This window comes from Protobothrops mucrosquamatus, unplaced genomic scaffold (genome assembly GCF_001527695.2).
Source record: "Protobothrops mucrosquamatus isolate PMUCROS unplaced genomic scaffold, P.Mucros_1.0 scaffold89, whole genome shotgun sequence".
In the NCBI taxonomy this organism is placed as follows: Eukaryota; Metazoa; Chordata; class Lepidosauria; order Squamata; family Viperidae; genus Protobothrops; species Protobothrops mucrosquamatus.
Window position 1 is genome coordinate 1349839 of NW_015386465.1, and position 9832 is coordinate 1359670.

Below are 9832 nucleotides of genomic sequence, written 5' to 3' on the forward strand. Positions count from 1 at the left end.
AGTCTCCTCCACCAAGACTAGAATGGGATCTCAAGCATGGATACCTAATTGTTTCATGCACGGTAACTGAGGTTATTATTTTGATAGCCCCTGACCAATAAGTGCACCAGGAAGAACATGATGTCCTTCCAAATTAAGTGTCCATTCTTACAGTATTGCTGTGTAAGTATACATATGGATATTTATCAATATACATATGCAATTTCAACAGTTGGAATGAGTCAGAAGCTACTCAACACTGAGCCAGTTTGGTTTGGTTAAAGCTAAGGTGACCAACCGTCCTCCTTTAGGGAGGACAGTCCTCCTTTTGTGAGTTCTGTCCTCCCTCAAAAAGTGTCCTCCTACATGTCCTCCTTTTCGATATCTGCAGGGCTTTTTTTTTTCTCATAGAACGCTCAGAACGGCGTTCCGGCACCTTTTTTTTATGGGTTTTTTTTTCAACTTTTGCATGAGCTGTGCTACTCCTGCTATTAGCTTTCGAAAGCCAATAGGAATTGCTGCTGAGCGCGCCAAAACACCCGGCCAGCAAACTTTGCACATGTAAGTTGTCTGCAGCGAAGGCGAATTGGCAGGAACTTTGCACCCCTCCCTGCTACACAACTGCACCATCTCCTAGTTAGTCCCGAAGATACCTGGAGGAGACTGGAGCAGCGACGCCATGGTCACTTTCTCTTGATCTTCGGCCCTGCTAGGGCAATAATGGCTGCAGGCGCAAGAGGCAGGGGTGGCGAGGCTGCTGCGGGTGGGGGTGTGGGGCAGCGGTGGCTGGCTGCCCCCCATGCTGTGGGAGCTGTGGGGCCTGCTCTGCACAGGGTGGGCGGTGGTGCTGGCAGGGTGGCTGCAGGGTGTGTCGACAGTGGGCTGATCCCCCGAGGCCGGAGCCGGCACAGCTGGTGCTTTGGGAGCTGCGGGGCCCGCTCTACACAGCGGGGCAGCAGTGCTGGCGGGGCGGCTGCGGGAGCGCGGCATGTAAACATAATTACAATATAAAATGTTATTGTTACAAATGTTTTTATTATGCATTTATCATATTATAGTGTATTCTGTATTATTGTTGCAATGAATAAAATGTTTCTTTTATTTACGATATTTTTTTCTTCAATTTATTTGTGTCCTCCTTTTCATTGTAAAAAAGTTGGTCACCTTATTAAAGCACCTATCTGGAAACCAGGAGACTGTGAGTTCTAGGCCTGCCTTAGCCATGGAAAGCAGATGGGTAATCTTGGGGCTGTCACTGTCTCTCAGCCCAATTCATCTTACAGAATGGTTGTTGTGCAGAAAATAAGAGGAGGCAGGAGTATTAAATATGTTCATAGTAATAGGAATAGCACTTAGACATATATACCACCCCATAGAGCTTTACAGCCCTCTCTAAGCGGTTTACAGAGTTGACATATTGCCCCCGACAATATGGGTCTTCATTTTATCAATCTCGGAAGGGGGAAGGCTGAGTCAACCTTGAGCCCCATCAGGATCAAACTTCAGGTGCCTGTAACCAGGACTGTGCAGCCAGGGCTCACAACCTTGACTTATTTAAAAAAATATTAAAGACAAGATACTAAATAAAAGATTACATGGTGGGAACAAGTTTGTATTAAAATGTTGCTCTCCGGAATTGGTACCATATGGCAGAAGAATTTAATGCTATCAGTGTTGAAAGAGGTTACCTTGTTTAAAAAGAGATACGCATAAATCAAGTATAACTTTTACTTTCTTTCTTTCCCCCAATTAATAAGGGTTTAAATGATCTAGTCAAGCGCTGTGAACTTTTCGTCTTTTTGTGCATCAGTAATGGCACTTATTACTTGATGCCATATCCTTATTGTCAGGAAATTCAGACACATTCTTGGGGGGAAAAAAGATGTTTTAAGTGACTTGTGATTTCCACAGGTGCCTCTTTAATATGCATGGACCAGTATCAGAATATAATAGGTCTACACAAATGCAAGGCTGGAGGTGGGTGGGATTTTTTTCTTGTCAACTGCATGTAAAAGTTTAGATTAGAGAAATAATAATTTTATGGCAAAGTTATACGTAGAAATCTTTCATTTCCAGGATGCCTGGAAGAATTATTATACCAACAGTTCATTGACATGGCTTTTGAGAATCTGAAGATCATTATGGATACCACATTAATGCACAATATCTTCCTTGTTGTTCCCTGATCAGATTAATCACTACATCTGCCCTATACAGATTTGAAATAAAATTGGAAAAGAAACTATAATGTACAAGTCTGGATCCAGTTTGCCTTGATCAGTTAAGAATTTGCCTTGGGCAGACCATAACAAGAGTTGCCTTGGGCGGCAAACAAATTTAATAAATAAATAAAAATAAAAACGATAATGAGGATTGATTTATTTACTGGATTTGTATCCTACCTTTTCTTCAGAAGCTCAATGTAGAGTACATTTACTGATTCATTTATTTATTCCAGTTCTATGGCTGCCCTTCTTACTGTAGTGACCCTGGATTAACATTGAACTGAAAGAAACACAATATAAACATTGACATCAAGTTACATTATTTATTATTACTTATTTATATAGTTGCCCATCACACACAAGGGATTCTGTGTGACTTACAAGATTTAACAAAAACACTAAAATGCAACTTTTTCCCTCCCCCCCCCCCCAGCAAATTAATCCTTTGGATCAGTCCTATGGAGAATCATATGCATCTTTATTTGGATGTAAATCTTACTGAGGTCAATGGAGCTTTATGCTAGGTAAATGATCGTAAATTTCCAGTCTTAATGTGGTATAGTTGAGCAATATACTGTAAATTAATCCCATAAGTCACCTGAAACTCTAAATCAATATCATCAATGTCAGAAATCTTATCTGTGCAGAAAGGAGCGATCCACCCATGCAGAGTGTGTGGATTGGGTCATTTGCCTTCCACACAGTTTTTCTTTCCCAAATCAAAACAACATCTGTGTGAAAAGCAATAAAGGAATGCAAATTCATTGCCAAAAGACCATCTTGGAAAATAAGAAGTTTGCTTCCTTTCTTGACTGACCTCAAGATGGTCATTGTTAACCACAACAGATCCAAAGACAGGTTTCATTGCCTAACTGTTGCTAGAATGCAAAAACTGATTAAATTGCCCATAGCTTAAAGAGAAGCAACAGGTTCTTATCACACCCATCTGTTGATCAGCCAAGTGATTCTTGAGGGTGTAGGACATCAATGACTGTTTTGCAATAACCTATTCCACTGCTTATGTGTTCCTCATTCATATTACCTCTGATTTTTCTGGTTTGTAATTGCTTCCAATAGAAGAGAATATTTGTAATTCAGCATTGAACTAGGGGATTCTTGGTGTTCTCTGAACTTGGTTGTTTTCTTGCGATGTTTCATTACCCAGCTAGGTAACATCAACAGAGTTAATTGCTTTCTCTCATCAACCAGGGGCATCTTATATTATTTTTTTCATGCACCCGATGAATTAAACCATAAAAACAAATATCATAATTTGTTCATCTTCAAGATGTCATAACACTCTCTCTGTTGGGTTTGCTAGACTGGTTTAGCACAGTGAATCTTCTATAAACTGTTCTCAAATGCAATTTTTGGTAGACATGCCAAAAAGATATTTCATGCCATTTGTGATGTTCTTCAGAGGAATACGTTTCTGCCAAAATTACAGTTAAGGGGGGAAAAATGGTACAAACCAGCCTGGGAATAAAGTTAAGTTATGAAAATGCAAGGCTACTGCAGCAATCTGCGAAAAGATTTAGACTTAATAGTCCAGGGGTCTTCAAACTTGGCCCTTTTATGCTGGCTGAGGAATTCTGAGAGTTGAAGCCCACAAGTCATAAAAGGGCCAAGTTTGAAGATCCCTGTCATAGTCACTTCATGCACAGGTATTCCCAACCATGAAATATCAAAACATTTCACCTGAAGTGGGAACAACATGACCCATGGTGGTGCAGTGGTTAGAATGCAATATTTCAGGCTAGTTCACTGCTCACTCCAGGAGTTCGATTCTGAATGGCTCAAGGTTGACTCAACCTTCCATCCTTCAGAGGTCGGTAAAATGAGAACTCAGATTGTTGAGGGCAATGTGCTGACTGTCTAAACCAGTGGTTCTTAACCTTTTTGAACGAATTGCCCCCTTGAGCCAATGAGGAAGTTGTCATCGTCCCCCTCCCCCAACATAACTTCTCAATCACAACATAGGAAATAATTATTCAATTTATGCAAACACTTTTTTTGTTTTCTTTAAAATTGTCAGCAGGACATATCGATGCAAATAATTTATTTCCAGTCTTTTTCCCATATCTCCCATATTCTGGCCAATGGCGCGTCACTGTATGGGTAGAGGCTGCTGCGCAATGCGCATGAAGATAAGCGATGCGTATTCACATATGTACGGCGTTCTGTACTGAAGCTAGCTGGAGGAACATTTGAAAACACAATTCAATCCACTAATAGCGAGCGATCTGATGTTTTTGTACGACAGATATATAGCGATTCACTGTACGAAAAAGTCTCAAAAGTGTCCCCAAAACTTCTCGCTCCATCGCCCCCCTGAAAAACAAAATCGCCCCCTAGGAGGCAATATCATCCAGGTTAAGAACCACTGGTCTAAACCACTTAGAGGGGATTGGCTATAAAGCACTATGAAGCGGTATATAAGTCTAATTGCTATTGCCATATGACATGCTATTATATGCTACCTAAAAATTTTGGGGAAAGCACATTGATATTAATTGCTTGATTATTGCTACTAATACCAATATTCTCCTGGGTTTCAAAATATATTTTACAGCATCATAGGGCATTTATTCTACACTTCCTCACCCTCAAGAGTTGTATCTGGGTGTCTTTGTATGTATGGACGTGAAATAGAGAAAGCATGTGAGAAGAGTTATATCCAGGACAGTATTAAATAATCCCTCCATTTAACTCTGAAATCAACGTTTTTTGAAGGTGCTGGAAGACTCTGTTGCCTACTTGCCCAACATTGTTCCTCAAAAGCCATTTCCAAAGAGCAGCTGTGCAAAAAGAATTAGTTTGTAGAACCAGTTTGGCAAAAATATTCCCCAGCAGCAGCCGTCATTTCCTTCTGCTCTGTTGGCAAATGAATGGACCCCAGTTGCATCTTAATGAGAAAGAACAAAAGAGACCAAATTATGAAATGTCACCACAGCAAGCTAAGGAAGGAAGGGAAGGGGAGAAGCAAGTTATCTCTTCAAAAAAAATAGGAAAAGAACGACCTATTCTGGATGTATTTCTTTCAGCAGAAGTATCCAAAACTTAGGGGCCAAGCAGAGTCAATGGAGATGAAATTGCTCATCAGAACATCTACTCAACTAGCTAAATATCAAAAGTGGCCAACTGGCTAGTGGTACCTTCATATCTGATGGAGTTTTGGACACAAACTTGAAATTGTAATAGCACTGACAATATGCAGGACAGGAGAGAGAGAAATCTCAAGCAAGGATGAGTTACGTTTGGACCCCCCACAAATGATCAATAAGTCCAATGGCACAGAGCTTCATAGATAGTCCTCCAGATGAATGCACATGGCAGGATTAAAGTTTCAAGAATAAATTATGAAGAAAGAATAGAGGATTATTGCATGAACTATTGTAAAACAGCACTTTGAGGCTTTTTAAATAAGACTATAAAAAAAAAAATACTCCCAGATTCTCTTGGCCTTGATAAGGTGATGATAGATGACCTTGAGAGTTATACATTTCTTTTGTCCCCATCTTCTCTATCAGATAAAATGCAGCTTTCAAAAAGAATCTAGGAATCTGCGCTCCCTGTTCAGAGTTTATCAAAATGATGGCTTGTCAGATAAAGTATGATCGAGTTAGGGATCTCTATGTGGAAGTATCAAGGCTGATCCTGGATACCCCAGATGATGACAACAGCAAACTGCATGGCTTGTTCGTGTAGTCGCCAAGAGTTAAAATTAATTCAAATATATTTCCACTTTTTTAAAAAAAAAAATGTATCTAGCTTCCCACACCAAATGGATTTCAGATCTTGGGAAGGAAAAGGGAAAGAGGATTTGTTAAATGATTCATAGCCAAATTCACTGTGCCACAAATTGTCTTGCAAGTTGTCAAATTAAACTGAGACAAAGCAACATGCATTTTAACACAATCTCAATAACTTCTAACTAAGTATATATGAGATTCAAGGAAATAATTGTGTATACATTAAAAACCCTTGCAAGAAGAGATTTAGAATAAAGGTTATTATTGCTCCTCTCTGTGAAAGTGCCTAGCAATGTTCATGATCTGCACAGGCAATTTCATTTTCTGAAAGGTAAGAACATTTTGCATCCTACAAAATATTGTTATCAGAGAGCGAAAAAATATATGTAGAAATAATGAATTCCTCCCTCCATAATTGAGGGTTTTTTTAAATAAATATTTTCAAAAGAAAGGATACGCGAAATGCACAAATAAGTCTTTTTTTAGCCTTCTAAATGGCCTATGTAATAAATGGTTCATTAAGCTTTAAGATACTTCTTAATAATGCGATGGCCACTTGTGCTCCTTAAAAAATGTTCTCTGAGCTTCATTTTTGAAAATATATAGGTAACATGATCAGAATCGTCTATTCTGGTAGATCCAGTAATGCCAAAATCAGTATGAGTTTCTTCATGAAGATATTACAACTTAAGTAATGCTACAAGCCTTCACTAGGCATATGCATGGAGTTCGCATGGAATGTAACTCAGAACAACATCACATAAACACCACTGTCAGTATATGGTGCCATTGGTCACTCTTAATATACATTTTTAATTGGTAGGATATTTCTTCCCCATTTTATTTCCTTCAAAAAATGGACTTGGAGTTCCATCTAATAGTTAAGGCAGGGGTCTTCCAACTTGGCCCTTTTATGACTTGTGGACTTCAACTCCTAGAATTCCTCAGCCAGGCACGTGAATTCTGGGAGTTGAAGTCCACAAGTCATAAAAGGGCCAAGTTGGAAGACCCCTGAGTTAAGGCATCAGGCTATGTCAGGAGACTATAAGTTCAATTCCCACATTAGGCATGAAAGCTGGCTGGGTGACATTGGGCCAATCATCAGGATACTCTGAGTTCTAGTCCTACCTTAGACATAAAAGTCTTTGGGCCACTTACTGGGTCTCAGTCCAACCCACGGCTGTTGTTGTAAGGGAAATAGGAGGAGGAAGGAGTAGCAATAGCATTTAGACTTATATACCGTTTCACAGAGCTTTACAGCCCTCTCTAAGTGGTTTACAGAGTCAGCCTCTTGCCCCCAACAATCTGGGTCCTCATTTTACCAACCTCGGAAGGATGGAAAGCTGAATCAACCTTGAGCCAGTGAGAATCGAACTGCCGAACTGCTGACAGCCGGCAGTCAGCAGAAGTAGCCTGCAGTACTGCATTCTAACCACTGCGCCACCACGCTTCAGTATTAGATATGTTCCCCATCTTGAATTATTTATAAAAATAATAAAATGGGAAATAAATAAACAAATACTGCCAACTTCTATATTTCTTATCACATTTCTCTCTCTCTCTCTCTCTGGGTCTCTCATTTCACCCGTTCTGCTTTATGTATTTATCAGTGCATAAAACCCTAAATGTAAAATTGTACAGTTAGACTATTAATCCAAGTTGTGAATTCAGTTTAGTGGTTCAGCAAACTTTAGATTCCAGCCCACATCTCTCAAGTGCCTATAGAGTTGTCCTAAATTATACAAAATATAGAAGCAGTAAAATGAATACTATCCCGCCAGCAAATGTCATTACTGTTAATGAATTAGCAAATGCCAGAGACTATGTATGCTATTTCCTACAAAAATGCTAAATTTTCATTATACAAATAGCGTGCACACCTCTGACAACCTTCTCAGCAGCTCATATAGACACAGCATCTCTGGGGAAAAAGCCATAAGGAAAGAGCTTATTAAATTTTGTAAATCATCAGGCTTGCCTAGCAATGTATAGCTCGGTAGGCGATTTAGTTGTTGGCTTTGAAACTCTGCTATTAGGTCCATTAAACCGAGTCCAAAGTTTAACTTGCCTTGTAAATTATATACAGAAGAAAAAGAAATGGAGAACATTGTTTCCAAAAGTATACAGCGCTAGTACTGCATAACTCAAAGAGTACATAGAAAGCTTATTGTGGGTTTGCTGAACACGGGCTTAAAAATTCTGCTAGATTTTGGATTTTGGACATCGAAAAGGATATCGGAATTTGAAGCATTGTCAGTTTAAGTCAGATTCTGCTTTGAAATCACTGAATAATGAAATATATGAACGGAAAAAAGAGAACCAGTTTGGTCTAGTGCAGGGGTAGGCAACCTTGGCTCTTTTATTGACTCGTGGACTTCAACTCCCAGAATTCCTGAGCCAGCATGGCTCAACTTAGAAACCTCTCCCTTTCCCCTCAGCCTGGCTGGCTCAGGAATTCTGGGAGTTGAAGTCCACAAGTCATAAAAGAGCCAAGGTTGCCTACCCCTGGCCTAGTGGTTAAGCACCAGGCTAGAAACTAGGAAACTATGAGTTCTAGTCCTGCCTTAGCCATAAAAGCTGGCTGGTGACTTTGGGCCAATCACCAGGGGACAGTGAGTTCTATTCCCGCCTTAGGCATGAAAGCCAGCTGGTTGACTTTGGGCCAATCACCAGGAGATGGCGAGTTCTACTCCTGCCTTAGACGTAAAAGCCAGCCGGGTGAAGTTGAACCACTCTCTCACACACCAAACTGTTGTTGTGAAAAAAATAGGAGAAGGAAGGAGTATTACATATGTTTATGGCCTTGAGTTGTTTATAAAAATAATAAAGGTGGGACATTAATACATACTGTACATAGAAAATGATGGTTGCGGGATTATACATGGATGCATATTAAATGACTGCTTATCTTTTTCTCCTAAGCATCTTCATGTGTACATTGCTGATATTCTAGGCCTTCCCATGAGGAGCGGAGCAGTTCAATAATTCAAGGTTGTAAACAACTGAAGGCTGATCTATAGTTGTTAACTCAATTCGGGTTCAATTCAGTTTTCATTAACTATTAAGCTACCCAAATCCACCGCAGAATACAGAAGGGTTCAAAGCTCCATTGGTAAATTCTTCCATCCTTGAAGGAAAGGATTTTCCTATTTAGCACAACTCCTTTTCGACACAATAGTTCAGTCCTGACAAGTGAAAAAAGACTCTGGCAACTAGAGCTAGACAGATGATAAACAGACGTAGAAACAAAGCAGATGCTGCTAAGGTCTTCTTCACATTTTTTTTTTTTGATCAAACAGGATTAAACCGTAAGAATATGGATTTCTTTTATCACATTACATTTGTTAATTAACTTATCAATGCCAGGATGCTTATCCACACTACTTTGTGAACATTTTCTGTAATTATTTGCATGCTTCTAAACATTTCTGTAATTATCAGCTTCACTTTCCTGTGTATTCTTCCGCTCTAGCTTGTCTATTCAAGCTTTTTGTCAAGCTGTGACTTAGGGACACATTTCTGCTCTTCTCCTATAACTGGAAAATATGAAGAAGTCATCAATAGAAGAGAATATTTGTAGCTTAGGGTTGAATTGTAGAATCCTTAATGCTCTCTGAGCTTAGTGATTTTCTTGCAGACATTTCATGACCCAGTTAGGTAATATCATCAGTGTTGATGTTGAGTAATGAAACATCTGCAAGAAAATCACCAAACCCAGCATGAAGACGTCACTTAAACAACAGGGGAAACCACAAAATATTATTTCACCTATCTCACTACTACTACTACTACTACTACTACTACTACTACTACTACTACTACTACTTCTTCTTCTTCTTCTTCTTCTTCTTCTTCTTCTTCTTCTTCTTCTTCTTC